The sequence below is a fragment of the Lutjanus erythropterus genome, chromosome 10 (genome assembly GCF_056507025.1).
Source record: "Lutjanus erythropterus isolate fLutEry1 chromosome 10, fLutEry1.hap2, whole genome shotgun sequence".
Classification (NCBI taxonomy): domain Eukaryota; kingdom Metazoa; phylum Chordata; class Actinopteri; order Lutjaniformes; family Lutjanidae; genus Lutjanus; species Lutjanus erythropterus.
This window is the reverse complement of record NC_139326.1, coordinates 13798053-13822284: the sequence shown is the minus strand read 5'-3', so window position 1 is coordinate 13822284 and position 24232 is coordinate 13798053. Positions and strand designations below refer to the sequence as shown.

At 39.4% G+C, this 24232-nt stretch overlaps 1 protein-coding gene across 1 annotated transcript in view; it reads left to right on the top strand.

The window, feature by feature from the left end:
- The first annotated feature begins 1516 nt into the window (after positions 1–1516).
- Positions 1517–24232, top strand: part of kank1a (KN motif and ankyrin repeat domains 1a) — a 65440-nt gene continuing 42724 nt past the window's right edge. Inside the window, exon 1 of the mRNA XM_084728265.1 lies at positions 1517–1715. The gene's annotated coding sequence lies outside the window, so the exon portion shown is untranslated. The remainder of the gene's footprint in view (positions 1716–24232) is intronic.

Here is a 24232-nt window from a genome sequence, read left to right as displayed (position 1 = left end):
ACATCCATCAATCAAAAAACAGACCTGTTTTACTTTACTGCACATGTAGGCATCTTACTGTCCTGCAAAAGTGCTCATTATGCAAAATTTTCCATTTCTTAATGTATAGAATTGGATTATAATTATTGAGTCATCAATTTGTACACATAATTTTAATGTTGAAGTTGCAGGATAGAGTCCATTTTGATTACTTTATATACTGCTGGGTAGCTTGTGATTTTCACCCCTATGATCAATAAAGTTTTATCTTAACATTATTTATAATATTAATATTGTAGTATTGACCTGAATCTGCAAAGTTATTTAAGATATCAAATAAATACAACCGAGGAAAAAAAGGAAAATATTTATTTCTAAAATGCTGTGGAGTACAAGTAGGCCATGAAGAACCATAAAATTGAAATATTAAACTAAACTACAAGTACCTCAAAACGGAATTTAAATACAGTACTTACTTTTCACCACTGCTTGCAGTGAAGTTAAACCACGAATAGGCTTATAACCCTTTATACTCCACTGATGTCCCCATGTTGAGCTGCTTTTAAAACAAAACGCCACCAGATGGCGCTCCTGTCCAGTTAATCCTGTTTGGGTCTTTCCTTTGTCCCAAATTCTGAAGGTCTGTAGATTATAATTATCTAAATCTTATAATTAATCACTGTATAGCTTTACATCTGTGTAACCCTGGGCTACAAACATTTGGATTTCACATATTTATCATGCCTTAATTAGTAGACAAAGTTGATTTTCTGCAAAAATAAATAAAATTAATAAAACAGAAAAATTAATGCAACAGTAATTTGCAATGCTAAATATCAGATTTACAATGATTGAAAGCACATATTATTGAAATTTAAGTTGTTTTAAATCCAAATACATTTGATATACCTGCTAGTAGTTTCTGAGACGCAGCCATTCATGTTCAAAACCAGATGCACTTAATGACCAGATAGACTCGTGTAAAAATTAATTTAAAATCAAAATCAACTACACTGATTTTTCAGTGCACTTTTAGGGAGAAATGATGGAAATGTATCCATCTCTAATGGGATGTCCTGAGTTTGATTTTTTCTGATGAACTTATGACCTATTCTCCTTTTTGAAGCGTCTCAACCACTAACTAACGCACTCAGACATGCGCGTGCACATGGACGCACGCATGTGAAATTATAAACTTCTACTGTGGACATTAATGGGTTAAATCTCTAGACTTTTTGTTAATGCTAACGTGAGATAAAGTGTCAAATAACGTTAACAGCACATACAGAGTCCTTAGATAGCAGCTATTATGTTAGTTTAGTCGTTTTTTAAAAGTGGAATGGCTTTAATTTTTCACCAGAGTAAATATTGTGGATGGCAGTAAAAGTAGGCCAACCCTGCGGCAGACAGGTAAGTTACACCTGTAGCGCTGACTGAGCCTCCTATCAGCTCTGAGCAGCCTGAGCTGAGCTCGTGTGAGCAGCGACTGCGCATGTCCGCGGGTTAACAACTTGCTGCTGAGGCGGACAAGTACAAAGAGGCTGCTGGTGGTGCAGACGGGACGTGTCGTGCGCCACGGGTCTAAAGTATAAACTCCTTTAGTTTGACGTTAAGTTACAAACGTATCCGGACGATTAACCCTCTCGAGAATTTGTCTCCGAGGACAATCAGCTGAAATAACAGCGAGGAGGAGCCGCATTCAAGTTTAAAAAGAGCCTGTAGACACTCTGCGTCGGGTGAGTTAAACGCTTTGCAGCCGCAGAGAGCTTCTGAAAAAAATACAAATGTATTAATTAAATCGTCCTTGAAGTATTTAAGCTTTTGAGGATGTTTTTGTGTTGACATAAACAAGCAGCCTTTGGTTTAATTCCTTGGATGAGTTCAGTGTGTCTTCCATGCGTGTTCTGGGTCAGGTGGTCCTGCAGCGAGCAGACCGGACAATCCCATGAAGCGCTGCTGGTTAAGCAGGATTATGTTTAAAGTCGTATGGTGTTTGTTGTACCTGCTCGTTGTGGTAATCTGCTGCTCTTTTTTTTCTGACCAAACAAAGCTTGTTCGCGCCGGACAGGTGTCTGAGAGGCGCTGGATGAAGTGTCTCACATGTTGCTGTGTGTGTGTGTGTGTGTGTGTGTGTGTGTGTGTGTGTGTGTGTGTGTGTGTCTGTCTGTGTGTGTGTGTTGGGTTGAACTTTGAGCTCCAAGTACAGGGAAATGTGCGTGCATCACAAGAGGCGAGGATAAAGCCAGTTTATTCATAAAGATTTGACTTGTGAGTCTTATTGTAGTGGGTCCTTTTTAGAGGGTTTTGCTGTTGGGACAGTTTTCAGACACTGACCTTGTTCTTCAGCGAGATTTTAGTAATCCTTCACCAGTATGTGACCCATACTGACTCATCTTTGTCATGCAATTAACATGGGCTGTGACTAATGATTATTTTCATTATAGGCTGGGCAATATATCGACATCATCTTAGATTTTGGATATTGTGATATGGCAAAGGTGTTGTCTTTTCCTGCAAGGCTGCATTACAGTAAAATAATTTTCTGAATTTACCAGACAGTTCTACCTGTTCTACTGTTTTATATTTTCTGACAAAACCTGCAATATCGATGAATATAGAAGATCTTTCGTATTTAATCTGACAAAACAAGGCATTTAAAGACATCAGCAACCTTAGAGTAAACATGACAGCTGACTTTAGTTGTTGTTATTTGATAAACACTAATAAATTACATGATTTGCACAGGAGCAAGTAAAACTTTTTCTTACTGGTCAAGATTAGTGCCTCGACAAGTGAAAAAAACCCCATTAACATTGAACTCTCTAATACATAGTATATATTGCAGCTTAGCCAAAGAATATAAAATAATATAAAACTATATCTTCAGGTCTATTTTATTGTCAATTAATCTGTTAATTATTTTCATGATTAATCAATCACTCTTTTCTGTAGAAAACTTTATCTATGAAGCACCTTTTAAAATCAATTATAAGGTGCTGTACAGTGCAAACATTGCAGAAAATGACTAATAAGATCAACTACAATAAAAACTGTCCAGAACAAACACACACTAAGAAAACAACAACATAAACAATAAAGTGACAAAGAAAAGCAAATCCTCACATTTAAGAAGCTGAAACAGCAAAAATGTATAACATTTTTACTTAAAAAATGACTAAAATGATTAAAAATAGTTGCCTATAATACATAATAGACCTAATGTTGCAGCTCTACACTGAACAGCTTGTATCAGGTTTCACCACAGATGTGCACATCCCAAACAGCCTCATTCTTTTTAACTGGCAGTGCAGCACAGTGCTTGACTCTTTACAAAAGTGTCTTTATGGGCTGCTGAAGGGGACTGTCATCAACTTTCGACTGTTGCATACAGTGTTAATGAAGCCACTGCTGCTTATGTTTGGTGTCAAGTCTCCAAACCGTACAGCAGAGTTAATTCTTCCTCTCTTCTTCTGATTTGGCACGCCACTACCTATTTTCCCACTGTCAGAGGTTGGAGCAGGCAGATGAAAGCTCTGCAGAAGTTGTGGGTAGCTGAGGCATTTTTAGGATCAGAATAAAGGGGATATAGACCTGGATGGTGGTCCCTATTGTGCTGTAGAAGAACTGGGATCAAATGGAGGGCTCTTCATCTTCTGCTGGGCTCAGAGGCTTTTCCACCTTTTCTTTACAGATAAAGCCCTGAATTGATATGTCAAAGGGAAGAATATGAGCTCTGTGACAGAGGTTTAATGAAATTCTTTGGCTTCCAGTGTGGCACTTTTGGCATATCCCTGAATCCATTTTTCTACACTTGGGTATAATAAGAATAGAGATTATAAACAGCGCTTTCATCCAGGAGACCAAACAAAGCCTTCTTTCAGACATAAAAGTACCAACCTGGTGTGGCTTCGGTGAACCTGGTGATCTTTTGTACCGTCACGTTGGGAAAATATTCCAATAAATTCCAACTTTTCAACAAATCAGAAAAAAAAATCTTTCACGATTCTTTACCTGTGTCCAACTTATAATTCAATATATAATGTAATTCAGTGTTTAAGACAATTTGGCTGTTTCTTCTCATCTAACATTGATTATATACCAGTAGTTTATGTTTTAATTTATTAAGCCATGAAAGCGTTGAAGTTACAGAGTAGCCATGCTAATCAAACCAATGGTGATTACTAAAAAACATGTAAGATATAAATACCCTGTCATCAGACACACCAAAGTCAGGAGATAAAACACACCAAATTCTTTACACAAAATTAAACTGAACACATGTAGGAAGACATGTTTTTCAATCCACATCTCTCTACGACAGTTTCAACGAGACATGATCATCGGCTGCATTACTTTTAGCTCAGTTCACCTGATGAACTGGCTTAAACGTTGAACTTAAGTCTTGGCTGGAAATTGTTTTCGTTTCAGCTCAGCTGTACTTGGAAGTGGATCCAGAAAGTTTGTTTTGGAAACTGCAACCAGCAGCAAAGTCTTGTGTTTTTTTTGTGCTGCCTCCATGGTGTGCAGTGTACAGGACATTATGTCTTCAAGGATTTGTCTGTCTGTTCGTTTGCCTGCACATTACACAGAATCAGAGCCTGATTGCTACTGGATTTTTTGGGCCAGTAAAAAGTAAAAATAATTCTAAAACGTAAGATATGTAAGTTGTGCAACTAGGGGTCTCTTTCTCAAATTAAAACAATAATGTGGTTTGATGATGTTGTGAAGTAGTGTGGGATCAACAGAAAATCAATACATTGAAAATCAAACAGACGAGATTATTTGAAAAAGTCCTTTTCTGACATGGAACATGTAACGTCGCTGGCTTCATCTGTCTGTTAAAGTTTAAATCAGGGGTCTCAAACTGGCGGTCCAGGGGCCATTTCTGGCCCTCCATCTCTCTCCCTCTGGTCCACGATGTGATGTCAAAAATATAGCTAATCCATCCCGCAAACTTTTTTTTTTTTTATTAAATATTTTTCGTGGCTGTTTCATGCCAGTTTATACCACCCTTCATTTGAATTCAGCTGAAATAAAAACACAACTTTTTACAGAAATGTATTGTATGCATGTATTTCTGTTGCAGTTTGCTGACATTTTATGTCCAGAAACAACTTGTTCAACAATATTTCTCCATTAGCACAACACAGCAGCAGCAGCTGATGGTTGGTTACTAGCATGAAAGCATCACTGATTTCTGCGTGAAGGCCGCTCATGCGCCTCTTGTTTATTTCACTGACATTTCCAAGCTCAAACATGTTTATGCTGAAACACACTTAGTACTTAATCTGTACATTGTTCATGTCCTCCAGCAACGTGTAGAGCATTCCACCGCCTCTCACTGGTTTCCCACTCACACATAAGCAGATCCGGTTGAAGCACGGCCTGGCGTCGGTTGGTACATCAGGCTTAGCAGCCGGCGCTCTGGGTCCACATCATCAGGCCGGTCACTCAGCCTCTGTGGGACATATGGCAGAGGTCTCTCAATTAACACCTTCGTGAGACGACCCTTCTGTCCACATGATCAAAGCCGGGCCTCCTCCTGCTCAGATGTGTCACCCCCAGCCTCCACCTCCCTGCGATTATGACTCCCATCCCTCCCGAGTTTGTTTAGAGAAAATGACTTCCACTCCACTGCCCCGTCTGAGCGGGTTGCATGTCAAATGTGGCCCTGCTTTTCTTGCGGCTGTACAGTTTTTGTGGAATCCCTGCCTTGGTGTTTCCTCTGTAATTTGATGTAGAGGGGGTGCTGAGTTGTAATTTTAGTTCTGGTCAAACATCTGTGCATGCTTGTGTCCCATTTTTGCTTCTTGTGCATTTTTTAGGGCTTAAAATACTGCCTTTTTGGCTTGGAAAGAAGATTTTTTTTTCTGTGTCCATCTGTGCTCATATCTTTTTTTTTTCTCTGTGAGAACTTTGCCCTGAAGAAACCACTCTTAGTGTTTGATAGGGGAGGTGAAGGGAGTTGTTACAGCTGTTAAGGTCTTAAAGTGTGGGATGAAGACCTACATGAGCCTCAGGGACTGCCCTGTTATTACAAGATCAAATCTACTTTGAATAGTAGATCCACTGAAACCAAACAATCAGAGCTCCCTCCCCTCCAAAAACCACACCACACTGACAACTGTTCATATTTGATGAAAGTCAAATATGTTTTGTAAGATGTTAGATTAGATGAGTCGCCTCTATAAGCACAAACGTGTCAAATCTGAAATAACAAGGCCAGCACCGCAGTTTTTAAACAGAGGACTTGCTGGATGTAATAAAAACAAGAAAAAAATAAAAGTCAAGCTTCAGGGAATCCTCCTAAAAGATTTCCAGGGGCCCGGGGCAGCTGCCAGACCAGCTCCACATTGTTTGCAAATTTGCTTGGAAGTCATTATTGGAGTGATCAAAGCTCTGGCAGAACTGCTCGAAAATCCTTTTAAATCAGGTCTTAGAGGCTTAACAGAGTTCATGATGGCCTGAGATGGATTGGGACACGTTTGTGTTGGCTGTGTTTGGCTTTTTCATGCGCTCATTGATCACAAATACGTTTAATGCTGTAAGGTGTATATTATACAAAAGATTAAGTTACAGCGTGTAGTTGTGATGTAACAATCAGATACGGCTGTGGCTGTAGGACTTTTTTGTTACTGTTTTGAAAAAGCAACATATTCCCACAGGATGGTTGTTTACTGTGACTGCCCAAATAAAGTTTTTGGGCCTTGATTGAATGATATCCTGATATAGCATAGCTCCGTTAAGGAATGAAAGAAAGTGAGGGAGAGCCAGCAGCAGACGCAGAGTGACCGTGCTGCTAGCCGAGCAGAGGAAAAGGTTATTTATAAGTTGTCAATCTGGCAGTAAATGTACAGGTTACAGTGTGTCAGTTAATAAATGATACTTGGGCTAGATATTTCCCTCTATTTCTAGTCCTTATGCCAAGCTAAGTAAGCTGCATCATACATGGCATACAGACATGAGCATGGGAGAAATTTTCCCCTCTAATTCTCGGTGAGATACTGAATACCAGTTGACCTTTGCTGGAGCCACCTTCAGGTCAAATTTTAGTTATATTGACTTGACTGAAGACAAGACAACTTCTAAGATTGTTTAATCCAATTAAAATGTTCCTTGATGATTTTGTGAGTTTAATATAGTGAAATGCAATAACACCATTAAGAAATGTTCATTTTAGGAACCCAACTGTCAAACTACCCCCCTGTGACCCTGGCTTGTTAAGTAGCTCTGCAGCTCCTGTGTGTCCAAGAACAGCTTGATGAGCGGATGCTGGTGTCGTGCTGATGATGGACTTGATAACCTCTTTTTCCTTTAAGGCCTGTAGAACCGAAGTCTCTGTCAGCAGCATCTGCTGAGGTCAGGAACTGAGTTCATTGAGATTCTTGCAAACTTTGGCCGGTGTATCACCCACTGTGCAAAAGCTCACGAACTGTCACTTTAAACATCATAATAGTCTTGACTGACGTGTTCCCTCCCTGTGACCTGGATAGGTTTTCCTCATGTTGAGGATCTGGTTGTTTTAACCTTGTGGAGAGTTGTTGTCCTGCGTGCTTCAACTTGTGTGAGATTTCTGTTTGGAGGAAAATTGTCGCGGTGAACATGAGTGAAGGTATTTCTCTGTGTAGCTGGGATTAACCCCGGCTAAACCTTAAAGTGTGTTTCACAAAGATGTTTTGTTTCCTGGTATGTTAATCTCTTTCTTTCAATCATGCCTCCTCTCAGTCACCATGTGCTCTCATATATCAGAGCTGATCAGCAGCTTTTATTGACACCTTTTAAGCAATTTAGTTGTGAATTGATCATTTTTCTCCTGGTGTCTCAGCTGAATTTCTGTTCATTTTTCTTGAGCTTCTTCTCCAGTTTTTGCAAACCTGATCCCTCTTTAATACATATTGACTTTTCTGGACGTCAGATAGATAATGTTTTTACCTACCTTTCACAAACATTAAAATAATTGCACAGTAAAAAGATGTCCTGACGTGAAGGCGCTCTGCTTGACGGGGCTTGCTGCAAATTATTGTTTTGATATTTGGGAGGGAATGGGAGGAGTGGTATAAAAAACTGAATGTGGAGAAGCAGTGAACCCCAAAACACTGACTGTCTTACCTGTGCTTCAAGGAAAATGCAGAAGTCTTTCACTTTTCTTCAGTGGTGAGATAAGCTAAACCTTCTAAGCTAAACCAGAACCTTCTCCTAATACACTGTGATGTAAAACAATAAACCCCATGTACATATTTTGATGACATGACACAGACTGTACAGTAAGGAGTCAGGATGGTAGTGTGCTACTACAAGCTACGGTTTGTTCTTCAAGGATTATTATAATTTGCTGTCTGTTCACTCAGACCAGGCCAAAGGCGTATGGTGCCATTAGGTTTTCTGCCAGGTTTGTGATTTTATGGAGTGACTTGTGCATGAACAGACCCAATTAACTGCATAGAACACCACCATTGTTGTCCAGAAACAAGGCCTGCAATTTGTAAACACTTTCCTTAATCGATCATTGGTAACTAACCAACTAATTGATGAATCATTACTATGAAAACATATCATCCCTACCAGAAACCATTAGAAAACATAAAAGCAACAATATTTCTTCATTACATTGAACATGGCAGGTGTAGACAAGTCTTATTTTGTTAGAGATTAAACATGCCGTCACAGGTGTTTCATTATAAACTGGAAATGGTGAAGAAATACATCACCGAATGCAACCATATGACTGTTTTATCTGTTAATAGTATCTAACATTATTCAGTTGCTCTCACTGTCATCACTAAATTGTCAAAAAGCTGCATTAAGCACAAAGTGAGATTCATGAGCGAGATGTTGTCCTGCAGAAGACGTCATTCACAGTTTCATCCTATAACCGCCACAGTACGTGCAGCTTTCTCTGTCTACATGCACCGTGTGTCCTCAGTGGGCTTCAGTTGCCGCAGGAATGATAGAGATCTGCTTGTATTTCTAAATCTTCAGCGGCTGCCTCTGCCAGAAAGAAGCATCAGTTTGCAGCAGCAGTGGCTCGCCCACAGCTTGTCATTATCCCCTCGGAACTACTTGTGAATGAAAAGGAAGTTGTCTAAAAAAAAAAAAAGGAGGAGTGAAAAATACCGCCCGTTTCTTGTACGTTAAGCAGGACAAGGCAGGTGCAAAGGGAATTCGGCGCTCAATTGATACTGTGATAATCCCTCAGCTATGCAGGCATGCACAGACTTTGCCTGTCAAGTTGAAGCATTTCACATGAAGGCAGTCTGATGCAGTTTAGCCAGACGCTTATGAGCAGAGCTAACTAGCTGTAAACAAGTGGCATGCTAGCCTTGTTTACTAAAAATGCCATATGCTGTTTATGAAGTAATATATGTTTTGTGCTTCTCTGGTTAGTTTACTTGGTAAAACTCACAATGAAGTGGCGATCTATAAATAGCAAGATATAACCAAAATGTTCAGAACTTTGAACAGCAGAGTTGATGTAAACTATTGAGAATGAGTGAGTGAGAATTACGGGTAATTTAACTACTAAAACAAACAGTTACATGAGCAAAGAAGAGTCATAAGATCAGCTAACTGACTCAGTAATCTGAGTTACATAATAATATCGACCAAGAGTCAGCTAACATTAGCCACAAAAATCTACTAGTACCAGACCAGAGGGTGCATGGTATTGCTCATAAATTCAACTTTACATAGACTTGTCTGTCTGAGAGAGATTTTATTTCCTCTTTCAAAACTTTCAAAATGGTCTCTCTTTAACCTGTCAGTCAAAACACTAGGGATGTAAGAGACAATTGAAAATCAACTGCAGAGTCCAAATTTCTCTTGACAGATTTACAGTTTGATTAGTCGCCTTCAGTGGGTGCAAGTGTGTGCACCATTTGAGCATGGTGTCTTTAATTAAGTCTGCACACACTGTTACTCCACTTAAAACCTCTCTTTTAAGTATGCTCAGCCTCTGTGGGCTTAAAATGTGGCTTTGAAAAGTGTGTAATTTGCCTCTTCACTGAACACAAGCTGGATTTGGATCTGGTACAGAGGATACCTGCAATTTTTGTCCAGCCATGTCAATCCTGCAAGAAGAAAAGCGCTTTAGATTAATTTATTTTGTAGTTTATTCATTTGTTCCTGTACATGTCACTCAAAGAGTTATTTCTTTTATTGACAAAACACCAGACTCAGTGTTAAGTAGGTTATGGTCTCTGTACAGGCATGGTGGTACCTGGCATGCCCACAGCAACAACAAGCCTCCAGGGAGTCACTGTACGTGGCTGTAATTTACAGAATGTAACTCCCCTTAACAAAGACTTGTGTTAATTTTGTGTTAAATTTGTGTTGATTAGTTAGATTAATGCTAAGATCAACAAACAAGTCCTGACTGTAGCTCCTTACTTATAGTCATTAGTCTTGGAAAGAAAGCCGATGCAGACAAGTGTTATTGTTGTTTTAGTAATCAGGTAAAATTTATTTATACATCCCAATATAGCAAATCACAATTTGCCTCACAGGGTTTTACAATCTGTCAATATAGAGCAGAAAAGAGCAACCAATTACTCAGTACAATTTTGATAATTAATCTTTTAAGTGTTTTTTTTTTTTACCACAAATTGAGCAATTTTAAGATCTCACCTCAGGCTTTTGGAAAATGTGATTGTGGGGCTGCATTTAACTGCAATTATATGATTAAGGACAAAATGTTTGACAAAACAGCATTATAATGAAGAAAATTTGTGATGCAAAAATGATCATTTCCAACTCGTTGTGAATCATACTGCAATCTTCTGTCAAAATAATCCTAACATCATTGCTTTTCCATATCATGCAGCCCCATTTGATTGTCATTTTTATAAAAATTGTGATGAGATTAATTAAGAAAATGAGTGTCAGATTAGTCATTAATGAAATGGTTGTATTTCTCAGCCTTTCCTACCATGAAGAAGGCCAGTACTGAAATCTCTTCTGTCGATTGTAAATCAAACTGCAGTAGAAGTTTGAAAGCGAGGTGATTCATTCTCAGAAGATACATATTGGGTGGAGTATCACTTTAATGAGGGCTAAGACAAACTTTTACTTGTGCAGCTTTTTACCCAAAGGCTACTGGAAATGCCCCAAATTTCTCCACACTTCCATTATCCTCTGCACCACCGACATAAAGAGCTTCTGAATTTGTCTCCTGCCAGGGATGCCACTGTTTACGGCTGAGAGAACCCCAGAGCCTCGGCCCGCTGGTCACCAGCCTGCTCATATTACACAGCCTCCCTCGCTGGCTGGTATTGTCAGGTTTCAATGTGTGTGTGTTTGGTGTCTGAGCGGCTGTGTTGTGATTGGCTCGTGCTCTGCCGTGTGAGACAGCGCCGGGTGACGTCTCCATGTTAATCCCTCATTTCTCTCTGGGATGTTCCCTCTCTGGTTGTACTGGGAGCTGTGTGTGAGTTTGCAGCTGAGGGAAATGCATTCACAAAAAAATAACTTTGAGACTTCTGAGACCTGCGGAAGGTGAGTGCAAAAAAGAAATTAGTGTTTTGAAATTAGTGAGGTGATTTTACAGGTGCTGATACAACTGCTGCATTGTTTTCTGAAGATATCTTCATTTTTCGAGCTGCATATTTGGATTCATATTACCTGCCGATGCCAGCATGTTTTTGTGTTATTCATAGTTTGCATGCTCAGTGCCAGTGAATGCAACACTGAACTCCTATCTTCATGCAGAAGACAGCCAAGAAAATGTACTTACTGCACATGCTGTCAGTACTGATTTGATCACTCCTACATTGCGGAGATCCTGATCAGCCGCTGAGTTGATATCTGCGAGATGGTGTGAACTGGTTCCAGTTTAGTCAGGGTTTTGGGGGTGAGGGATGTCTGTTGTGTCTACAGCTGCTGCACACATTCCCTGTGAGGATCCCGTCAGTCTGACGCTCAGTGCTGGTTTGGGCTCAAACTTTTTTGGCTTGTATGTGCAGCTGTGTAAAAAATAATCTGTTAATGTCTTTTTTTAACAAAGACACTAGGTGGTATTACAGTTGTATTGAGGGTGCCTTCACACCTTACCTGTTAATTGTGGTTCAGACAAACGCTGGTGTTTTTGCCTCAATGGTACAGTGTGTGTCAGTTGAGCTCTTGTTCTTAAGGAACCGCTGGACCGAGATCATTCACCTTTTCAGTTGGTCCCTGTCTGTTCTAGAGCGGATTGTGCTGCTGTTTGTTTGTGGTGTGAAAGCAAAATGTACCAATCACGGGATTTTATGATAGTAGATATGTGATTTTAGCAGGAGTTGAAAAGCTGAACTACTATTATTAACCCTGCCATAATATTATGGTACAAGACGCCTCTGTTTTTTAATCTTGTTTCTACCCATCATTATCCATAACATGTGGTTGAGTCATAATTTGGACTAAAAATACTTTATTTCTGTGACACCAGAGAAAAATAAGCAAACATGAAATACAATGCGGTGCTGCATGATCTGTCACTGGAATTTGATTTCACAATGAGGGTCTATGTACAGATGATGATGATGCAGCAAAACTATGAAGGAGCTACTGTCAGTCTATATGACTTTATGTTTACTCCACTAGGTTTGCTTGTAAAAGGTTGGAATAGACCAGAACTAAAAGGCAATGATCTATTATTTTTCCTGCCTCTTGTTCTGGACCAAATGAGCTAAACTTCAGTTGTGGCAGCGACACAGAAGTTTTCAGAAGTTAGGTCATAAGTTAGGTCACACAGGAAGACGTGTGACAGCAATGATGCTGCTCCTCAAAGTGTTATGATTCAGCTTTTTCACAGCGTTCAGAAAAGCTAAACAAACTTGCAATATCTAATCGCAATACTTGTAAAATCCAAATACTTAAGAACTGCAATGCGTGTTGAAGTATCATGATCGTCGGGAGATAAACATACAGTCCCAGCCTTATTACTTTGGCGTGTCAGCAGCATGCTAAAATACTCTCAGCGATCATGCTAACATGTGGATGCTAAGCTGCCATTAGCGTTGCTAAAAATTGTCACAAAAAAGCACAAACAAAAAACTAGGAAACTGTATTTAGTCCACTGTGAATACTGATAAAACAGGCAATTGCAACAATTGCAGATGCAAATATTTAGAGATGATTTATACTGCAGATATCATGATTCATTTATTAATATACACGTTGTTTAATAATCGACTATTGTTAGTTGCAGCCGTACATTTTTCACAGTTAGACTTCGGATTTATTTTCTTTACAAATAAAGGCTTGAGAAAGTAAATATCTGACTTCCTCCTGTCCTGGGACAAACCAATAGGAAAACACTACAGTCAGGTGAAGAGCAATTCTCTGAACTGGTCCTTTTTTTTTTTTCAGTCAGAGGTCTTTCATAAAACCTGTCTGCGGCCACATGCCTTTGATTCCATGTATAAACATCTTCCTGAAGAAGGCTGGGCGTTTCTCAGCAAACTGTTAAACTCCAGCCGCAAATTATTTCCTCTTGCGGTCAGTGGGGCTTTGTTTACAGTAGAGATGGACTCCCTGGTGATGCCAGTGATCTTATCTGCTGCGGTCGAGGCTTCTGTGCACATGAAGGCCTGCTGTCAGCACGCCACATGGGGAGCGCGTTAATATGAGGCTGTGTTTGCAGGAGGCCGTATTTCAGCATCCCACGTTAATTACAGAGAGAAAATACGCGTGTGATCTGTAATCAACACGTAGATGATTGAGTGGATGTGTGATGATTTGCTGTTTGATCATGATCACAGTTTTTGTTGATACTTTTACGTGTTTTTTCTCTGATGTATGAAAATTTGCTGTTGTTGGTACAGTGAAGGAACAGCGTTTGGCTGTGTGACTTTAGTCCTCATCACCGTGCTGTGGTGAAGTCACAATGGCCCTGAGCCCTCTCAGGTTTCAGTTTCCACAAAGTGAGGGGCAGATCGCCATGGCAACACACGTCCACAGGTCCTCTGACCTACCCCGTGTTCTTCCTCTGAGGAGTGGCGAGCACAGGCCAAAACAAATTATCACAAAAATTGTTTTTGGCACAACCTCGAATAAATGTTCATAACAAGCTTTCTGAGTTTGTTTATTACCCTTATCCTCAACTCCACACATACTGCATATGCATACTGTACATTATTAATTTATTACATTATCTAGTCATTATTTATTCCCTTGCACCACTGGTAATTGTTTACAATTTACAGAAAAAACTTCTATATAAGACTGTATGTCGTTGGTCATTGTCATTTTTTTCAGCTACTTACATGTACATAATAGTTCTATACTTAGTTTTACCTCTCTTGGTCTAGATCTGATCTCGACCAATACTGGATTTTAGGGGCCGATTATGGAGTAAAATTCCAGTATTGATGAAACAAATGAAAATGGGGAAAGAATTAGAAAACATGGGGTTTTTTTTAATCTTAATTGTTAATGATTAATTGAATCATTGGTTGTTAGCATTTTCAATTACTAGTTAAAGAAACGTGCAACCCTGATGTGATTTGTGAAACATTTTAGGGGGTGAAATTTTGTTAGCTTAGAAATTGTCTGGCTGTCTATTTACAAGATTATTACTCAAGTCTTACTAACAATATCATCACCTTGTTTTTTATTTGAAAACTCAGTAGCAAGTTTAAATATAATTTGCTCACCATCACACAAAATTTCCTCTTTTCCCACAGATAACTTGTTACCTTTGTCGTGTGGACAGGTTGAAACTTGGCTTCTGTCACCCTCCGTCTCATCACCAACCGTCACCAACCGTCTCTAATAAACGGACAGTCCCTGCCCAGGAGCTGCTGTCCGTGAACAAATATTGACTCGACTGGTGACCTGTGCTCCGCTATTATTTCAGCAGCGCTGGAGGGGCAAGAACAATTGGCATGTGCCGGTGGAGACGTTCGGTGGCAGATGTCACTGAAAAAAGCAAAACAACTAGACAAGAGAGGAAGAGAGCGGAGCTGTATCAACAATGAGCAACTGATAAACTAGTACTGTGGTCAAAACCAGGCTAGGGAACATTATTACACCGTGCCCTGTTGTTTGTTTAGAATTATTTTTCAAATACGAGCTCTTTGGAAAAGTAATCCTCATCACTCTGCACCTCCATAAATTCATTATACAGGATTTCTATTTTCAGACCTGTCAGCTGGAGTCACCACCACATACACATTATTGGAGTGCAAACTAACTGCTGTTGTACATTAATAAACCACAATAATTTCCTTTTTCTCATAGTAATAGGGATTTTTTAGAGTTGAGTTTGTATTTCTATGCAATTAGAGCAAACTGCAAAATGATTTCATAGAGTAATTGTGACACAATGTAATTTTCTTTTTCTTAAAATGGATTTTATAAAACTGGTATTGAAAAAAGTATCATTCAGGTTCTGGTGATGAAGTCAAGGTATCTGTATTGGAACGTATACTCAGCCCTACTCGTGTCCAACAACTCAAATGATAAACTGAGTTATTAAAAAGAGCAAGTGCCAGCTTTAATTTGAATAAACAAAAGAGACTGACTTCCTACAGCCTGTTACACCAGTTTGGTGATAAAAATATCTCAGTGGCACACAGCCATCCTTTGAGGATAGTGTGTGATCCATTCAGGAACTATTATCATTGTACATGACACCTGATGAAATGATTATAACACGATCAAAGAGGTGCTCGTGACTGCTGGGATAAGTTCCCATCTACAGGTTTATACTGTCACAGTTTTTAAACAGTCAGCAGACAGGAGGCTAACGAGACTTTCCAGGAAATGAAGGCTCCTTCTCTCAATAAAAAGCGCCTATCATGCATTTGAAAGAAATGACAAGATATATAATACATGCACCAATAAATATAATACAACACAAGCCAATTTATGTGACTGCTTTGATTAAACATTTACAACAGTTTTATGTCAACAAAGCAGTATCCTGATGAGTAATTGTCCCTCACAACAAAGCAGATTGTTACTGATAAGATATCACTTCACATGTTTATAATGCGGTGTGAAATTATAAAACACCGCAACCAGACATGCAAGATCAAAACTTCACACCATCTCATATATTAAGTAATCGCAGCATTACACAGTGATAAGAAAACTTAGTGTACAAATATGCCTCAGGGTGTAATTATCTAAGCGAAACAAGCCATTGAGATTTATAGTTGTACATTAAAGGGTTATGGCGGCTACATGTGTAGTGACTGTGATATGAGTCATGACTTCCTCATCTCTGCACTGCAGTGCTTCATTTATAATGATATGTTGGGACATTTTACCTTCATCAAATGATTGCAGCTCCTGAAATTTGCACATGGCCATATTGCAGTTTTTACAATATTTCGATTACTTGTTTGGCCCTAATGTGTAGCCTCTGTAGCTGAAGTGCACCTCATTAAAAATGGAAATATACCATACGTCAGGGCTATGGTGGCTAGTTCTTGCACCGGAGTTGCTTGTTGCAACGATCTTTCACTTTGCCGTATCGTGTGACTTTGATGAATTCAAACTACTCTTTTAAAACACTAAAGCCACACAATAACACAAACAAACTAAGGGATCAAGGCAGCAGTAGACTGGCAACTTTGGTTGGTTTGGAGAGAGAGCGATATTTGGCTCGCTTAATAACGGTCTCCAATCAGAAAAGGTTGTCTGACAGAAAATGAAAGTAGTGAAAATATTTTAAATACAGTGTCCACTTAAAGTCCACAGCATACAACCCCACTTCAAATAACTTGAAATGACTTGAGTATTTATTTTGTGAAATGAAAACTTAAGTCTTTGCCAAATGAGAGCTCAACAGAGCTCTTTTAGAGAAGTAATACACAGTCAGTGTTTTCTAAACTGGCTGAATGAAGGCACAAAATGTCAAAAATAATACTGATACTAATGATAATACTAAATGATATCTAAGTATATTCTTACATTATAACAGATACAGTATATTTAGTTGTAAGAGTGTTGGATTCTGGTGCTCTGAGGATATTTTGTCCGTGTTTAGAGCTGTCAGTACAAGCTTGAAAACACATTTCAGGCTAACAAAACATTAGCGAGTTTTTATGAGCGATAAAAAGCACTGCTGAATAATTTTGACAGCGCTGAAAGAATTGTTTTTCTTTTGCCCCCCACCCCCTCCGCTGAATCATTCCCAAAGGTGACAGTGAAAATTCCCAGAATACCTTGGGAGTTAATCTCTTTGTTCGCCGGGAGGATCCCCACTTCCACCAAAACAGAGGGCGGCCATAATGCCACAGTGTTTCCAGTGGAATGTAACCGCTATTGTCGACCAGGATGACTCCCACTGGGAAGACACCCCCCCCCCCTCCTCACCCCCTCACCCCGTCACTGCCAACACAATACAATGTGTTGCATTCTACCTATGAAGGCATGCTACTGTTTTCGTAGCCTGTGACCCCGTGACCGCGAGCCGAGGCCAAGATAATGAAAAGGATGACACGGAAGTCATTAGTTAGTCCCACAGTTGGTACAGCTTCCTCTGGCCAACGACGGCTGGGAATCCTCACGTTTATTATTTCAACACAGAACTCTGCCTAAACATACCGGAGCGAGTATTTATTGGATTTAGGAGTAAAAATCTGAGATGAGATAATTTGTCCATGTTAACAAATGTCCATTACTCACTCTACTTGCACCCATTTGCTGTTTTAACGACTTCCTGAAGCTGTTGTAGTTTGCCGTATGAGGACGGGGAGTCTCTTTGTTGTCGTTCTTGGAGAATGGAAACTGCCCAAGTGTCTGTCGGGCTGTCGGTGTTGAAGGACACACCTCTCGGAGACCGTTTGAGCGTGAGGTTTGTGTTTGATAGTGTTTTTCCATGTATACATGCAAGGCTGGGTATTATAGCTTTTTCTATAGACAGACAGGTGCCAGTTGCATGGAGTATTTAAACCTTAGCAAAGCTGGAAGAAGAAGTCTGGTCAGACTTGTAATGTTGCGCCAGGTTTAAATTTACATTTTACATTATATTTAACCTTTCACAATTATGTTAAATAAAAAAGGGTTTCCACATGTTTATATTTCTCAAAGTAAGGGAATAAAAAACTCTTGGTTCTTATCTGCACTTGTATTTATTTAAAATAAAAAAAGAACTAGGCTTGTACCTAATGATTATTTTAAACAAAGGATTTATCTAACTTTTTTTTTTTTTTTTGAGTAGTTGGCTAATCTTAAGAGGTGTGTTTGCTGCTTGTCCTCCCGGGTTAATCCATGCTTTTACACAAATCAACGTATTTACGTCGCCATATCGCTGCAGCTCTAAGTTAAACCCAGCTCTTTGATTTTTGTTTTCTTAAGAGGACTACAAAGGTCAGCAGTTTTGTTCCCATTTTGTTTTAATCTAGAGACATAATGAGACTTTTTTAGGGCTCGTTTATTTATCTTCCGTGGTTCATGGTGTGTTGGCTGATTTTGGCGTGTCACCAGCTCTATCTGCTCCTCTCTCTCTTTGTTCTAATATTTCCTTGTTATTCACCCATGGGCATAAAATTAGACTTTCAAATTTGGGACTAAATTGGCATGTGGACTTCTTTGAGTGCTGTCAATGAGAAAGCCCGGGGCTGCAAACAGGGACGGAAGAAGAGAGGGGTTTCCTTTTGGAAGAGGTTTGAGCCTCATCGCTACTGTCACCCCCCTCCCCTCCCCCCCCAAAAAAGGACTCCTTCCTCACACTCACCTTTTTATCTCCCCTTCTCCCAGTGGAACAAATCATTTAGCTGCCACCCTAATGGGATTAGTCCTCACTCTCTGCCTCCCTCCCTCCCTTCCTTCCTCTCTTGTCTTCTTTCTTTTCTTTCACGAGTCCATCCTCGAGTTCGTCTCTTTTGGGGCGCTGCCTCTGGAAAAACACAAGTGGTTCATCTCAATGAAAAGCTTTGGAGAGGGAAAATTGTGAATTAATGAGGACTAAACACAGGATTTTAGGACTTCGGTCACCTCGTTTGGCCTCCTTGTGTTTGCTGAGTTTGTTACTGATAATTTTGTTTGTGTGATCTTATGGATAAAGCGACCTTTATCTGCGCTTAATGCAACATAAACTCCAAATAAACTCTTTGTTGCTGCAATTTGGTTGCTTTATCTCTACAAGGCGTTCCAGCGACTGAGCGGGGGATAGCAGCGAGTGCCCCAGATTAGCATGCTTGATATTCCTGATGACAAATGACATTGAAGCCCATTAATCAGGCCTAACCACTGATGTCACCACATTAAGCGGTACGGTCCTGACGTTGCTACGATAAACAATGAGGCCAGCTGAGAGCACGCTGAGAGGATCACAAAAGCCAGCCAGCCTCAGGGACAGCTGGGTACGAGGTGTTCAACAGATGGACATGAATATATTTTACATTACATTTAAATTAGATGTTTTTCCACTGAGGTTTTCTTTTAACGGACACCCTGTGATAAAAGCAGCAGCAGCAAAAAAAGAGTAACTACATAAAAAACAAAGGATAAAGGTCCAGTCATATCTGAAAGAGGCTCAATAAAGTTCATTTGTGGGTCTTTGTAAAAAAAAAGCGTTTTTGGTGAACTACTGTATTAGGTGAGCTTATAGCTAATACATGAGTAAGCCATAAACATGCTAGCACACTGTTTAGTGGGGCTGTCATGAATACTTACCTCAAACTACATTATTTACTCGTATATTTTGCTGTTACTAAAATTATCAGTCTAATGAGAGACCATAGCCGCCTCCAAAGCTCTTATATCACGTGCAGGCACCTGGTTTTTGTGTGTGTGGGTTTGGAGACCAGTTTAACACCTTTTTGAGCTCAATTTTTTGCTCTTTACTAGTGTTGTAGCCTCTTGTTTGATGCAGCCGACACAGTGTTGCCTTCGCCACTCCCAAAAAACCCCAAAGCAATTAGACACTGATTTAGGTTTCGATTACCATAGCGATGGTAGAAGCATCAAAGCATCGGCTCAGCCCTACTATTTAGTCACAGTAGCACTCTGAGATTCTTTTATCACAGTACTGTGCTGCTTTCCTCCCCCTAGGATATTGTTCTCGGTTTGCACATAGTTTCATTAAAGAAACTTGTTAACTAGTTAGCAGGTTTGTTACCTTGGTTGTCAGTTAATGAGATCTATTTTGCCATTGATTCCTGCCTCATGAGAGTCTGCAAACCAGTCCTGTTTAGCTGATCAGTTAAAACCCTGATAGAGGAGGGTTAAGTAGCTCATAAGCAACAATAATGTCCTCTATTTTGGCCTCAACAGCTCTTTTTGTCTCCTCAGAGGTCAACATTGTCACAAGGGCTTGCTGTTGGTGAATGTTGTAAATTCACAAAAGTTCTGTGAAAGTCATGCATGGATTTACTTTGCCCTCATGAGTGAATCCGCTGATTGTGCTAACTCAGTTAAAAAGAACCGATTCACTGTTTTAAATGCTGACATGACCTGCACTTAAGGCTGTTTTTTTCTGTCTTTTATTACCAACCAATGCCATGAAAAGACCAAAAACAAAAATAGATTTATGCTTCTAATGATTTTCCTGACAAAGAACAACAAGCAGGAGAACAGACATGATGTTGAACCTGTTTCATATCTTTATCTGCTCAAATTGTGATTTAGGATTGTTTTTAATGTGCTTGGTTCCCACACAGAAAGTCCTCAGTCACCTGTTGCTCACACAGTCGGTCGCTGTCTTCTCCTCGTCTTTCTGTGATCATGAGATTTCGATCAACTGAAATACCAGCTGCTTTTGGAAGCCAAGCGGTTTAACGGTTCAGATAAAATTTTCAGTGGAAAACATCTTATCTTTTGGAGGCTGTTTCATGCTCATCTTGTGGTTGAAAGCCTCCGAGCCTGGCAGGTCGTCGTTCCTGATGCTCGGCCATCTTTTGTTCCCAGGAGCTCGACCATGGCACAGCTGGGACTGCAGCCCTTAGAGATAAAAACTGGCTCCTGAGGGAGGGCTGATTGATTTTGAAAGAGAGCTCCATGAAAACATACTCTGGTTCTGCTAGGCTATGTTATTTGCAGAAGGAATGGTTTTATATGTTTGCGACGGTAAGTCTCCTTCATCATGAGAGATTGATGTCAGTTCTTCATTTTGACATAAAAATAAATGTAGAGAATTCTTACTCTTGTAATACTGCAGCTTTGTAGTCGAACCTAAGGAGCACATGTCGATCATCACTTTGTGATGGGTGGGGAAAACTGTATGAAAATTAACTAGTAACAAACATGATCAAAGTGAAAATAAGGGTCTGTGTGTGTGCGTTGTCCTGTTTCTGAAGTTACTTTGACCATGAAATCTGTCTAATCTTTTTTGCTCTGTAGTTTCTTTCATTTCTTTTCCAAAGAAACTCCATTGTAGCTTTAAAAGCTTTGACTCTGTTAACCTGAGCACATGAGCTCTGCACAAAAACACTCCTTGTTTTCTATGTGTTCCTGTACTGCATATTCACTCAGCAACATTTACAGAGTCTGAATCTATTTATGGTTGTCAAACGTTTGCAAAGTGGGGCAAAAAAAAAAAAGCTGTGTCCAGCGCACATACACTTGTTTTTTGCTATTTTTTTGCAATGCTTCTAATCCCTAACTGCAGGTGATGAGTGCAGATTTGATGCAAGCGCTGGTTTTCAGTGTAACATCTGTGAACGTCACTGTGGATCAGGTGGAGCTCGTTCTGGTACGTGCAAGATCAATGTGACTCATACAGCACATCACTGAAACTGTAAATTGTGTGTTTTTAGGCTTGTGCCAACTTAAATTAAATTTGTAGAAGGATTATAAAAATTTGTTTGACTGAATATTGTCACTATTAATCATTCATGTCTGGCTAAAAATGCAGTGTCACCAATTCTTGTTTTTGATTAAAAAGATTTGCAACATTCAGCCTCACTAGATTTCAGCAATACTGTTTGCTATGTAACTTAATCGTTATTCTTATTTGGTCAGTACTGACTAGTTTGACAGCAGCTCCCCACCCCCTCAACTTTACTGAGTAAAAGAAGTGTGCATTTCTTTTGGTCTGAGATACTTTGCTCTACTGCGACCTCTAGCAGCAGTGAATGTCACATACAGCTCCTTGTAATTTTTTAGAAAAAAAGAGTTTGTTTGAATTAACAACACGGTGGAATGTTTTAAAAGTACTGTCAGATTCTATTGCTTTGAAAATAATAATAGTGTCATGTATTCAGTTAAGGACTAACAATCCATAATCATAAGAATCATGAATCATAAAATCTTAACATGCAAAATAAGAATTTCACATGACAAATAAATGTAGCGAAATTTAAATTACACTAATTCACTCTGAAATGCACCGTTGTAAAAGTATGAAGTAGCAGAAAAGTTAAATACGCACTTAAATATTGAACTCTAGTACAGTGCTTGAGTAAATGTACTTACTAACTTTACTTTAAATTTACTGCTCACTCACAACTTCACTAATTTCTTGTCACTGACGGCTGCGTCCTCAGCTGCATGTACAACAGTATATGCTCACCTGATAAATTCTGACACATAATTATTGGCAGGATATCAGGTTGCACACTTGCGTGACAACTTGGAGCAAAAGGATGCGTCCCCTCCCCCATGTAAATGGCTTCCCCCTCCCATCATGTCTATGCAGCTTTTGATCATAATGGGTCCCACAGCAGCATCTTCATACATTAGTGTAACCCTCCCACTCTGTGTTCCCCCTGGCAGTAATCCAAGGCAGGGTGGCCCGTGACTCATTAACACCATAATTGGTCCAGCAGCTCAAGTGTTGATGGCGGGACGAACAAAAAAAGTCTAATCAAGACAGACGAGGGTTGTCCGACTCCAAAAACATTCCTGACATAGTTATCTGTTCGACCAGCAGGCCACCAGTGTTACAGACGCGTAACTGTCAATCACCACTGTTAAATACACTGTAAAAAATGTTTTAAATGTTTTGTTATAACTTCAAAAAAATTAAGTGTCCAGGTTGCCTTGAAATTTTAAGTTGGCTGACTTTGAAAAGACAAGTTGAGTTACTTTTGTTATGATTCAAAACAAAGTTTTGCAGTGAAATTGTTGAACCAACAAGTCTGCTGATATCCTGATCATGTTTCTTTAGAAACTTAATTAAATGAGTTGATTGAACTCATCTTTTCAAGTCAGAAGACTTAAGAACTTATAAACACAAGTGTTCTGAAAATAAATACTAGAAATGTTAACTTTAATTAACTAAAAAGAAAAGATGCATATTCATGTTAATGAGTAAAGATTAGTTAATTTCACTAAATTCCTGTATGACTTTTTCCAGTACACCTTTCTAACAGAATATAAGGTAAAAAAAGCAAAACTTATTTCACTTTGCAGAAATCAGTAGTTAATCCTCTGTTGCTCTGTGAGCCATTAGTTTAAATAAAATGTTTGTCAGTGTTGTGGGGGCTTTAGGCTCAGTTTGGTGAAAGAGTTTCCCTCCTTCATGCTGTCATCAGTTTAATTAGCTTGTTGTTCATTGTCTGGCTGCTGTCAGAGGAGAAGGGCAGCGGAGGACGCAGCGGTGGATCTCATTGGTCCGTCTCCAAAAGGTCAGCGGAGTGGGCTCACTTGGCACAAAAGCAAACATTGGAGCACTTAAGATGGGGAATTTCTCCCACAATGCCTCTTTGAGAGAGCTGACAACAGGAGCGAAAGCTTTGGGAGTGACAGTCTCAAACTGGAGCCGCAGACTTCATCTGGAGCTCTGAGGAGTTTTACAGACAAGTTATTATGTTTGAGATGAGGAACAGGTGATAACATTTCTTTTTTTATATATATTTCTGACTTGGCACAGCAAAAATGAGTGTTTCTTTTTCTCTTAAATTTGTTAAATTGCATCACTCATCAAAATTGGATTTGACAAAAAGTAAAAGCTGGCCTCTTCTTTAGTGGTGCCTTGTACGCAGGACGTCCTGCTGGACCTGATAAAGGTGAAGCTAATTTTAATTACCTCATGTACTTCTGGTTAGCTTAATAAATAATACATAATAATACATAAGTAAATAAGTTGTCTTCCTCTCACCTCATTAAACTGTCATGTAGGCTACAGTAGCTGGTGGTTGTATTTTCCCCTTGGGTCACATGTTAGAAGTTTACATCTGTTTTTGAGACTGATGTGAGTCACATCTGCTTCAGATTCAGATTACAAACCTGCAATTATATTGATGTCGACTTCAATAATAAGATTCCTCTGTTATGTATTACACAAGACAAATCTTAAACATGTAGGGCTGCACCTGACCCAGAATTCTGTCAGTTGAATTGGATTGAATTTGACTATTTGTTCCTTTTTTTGCTCCACACTAAA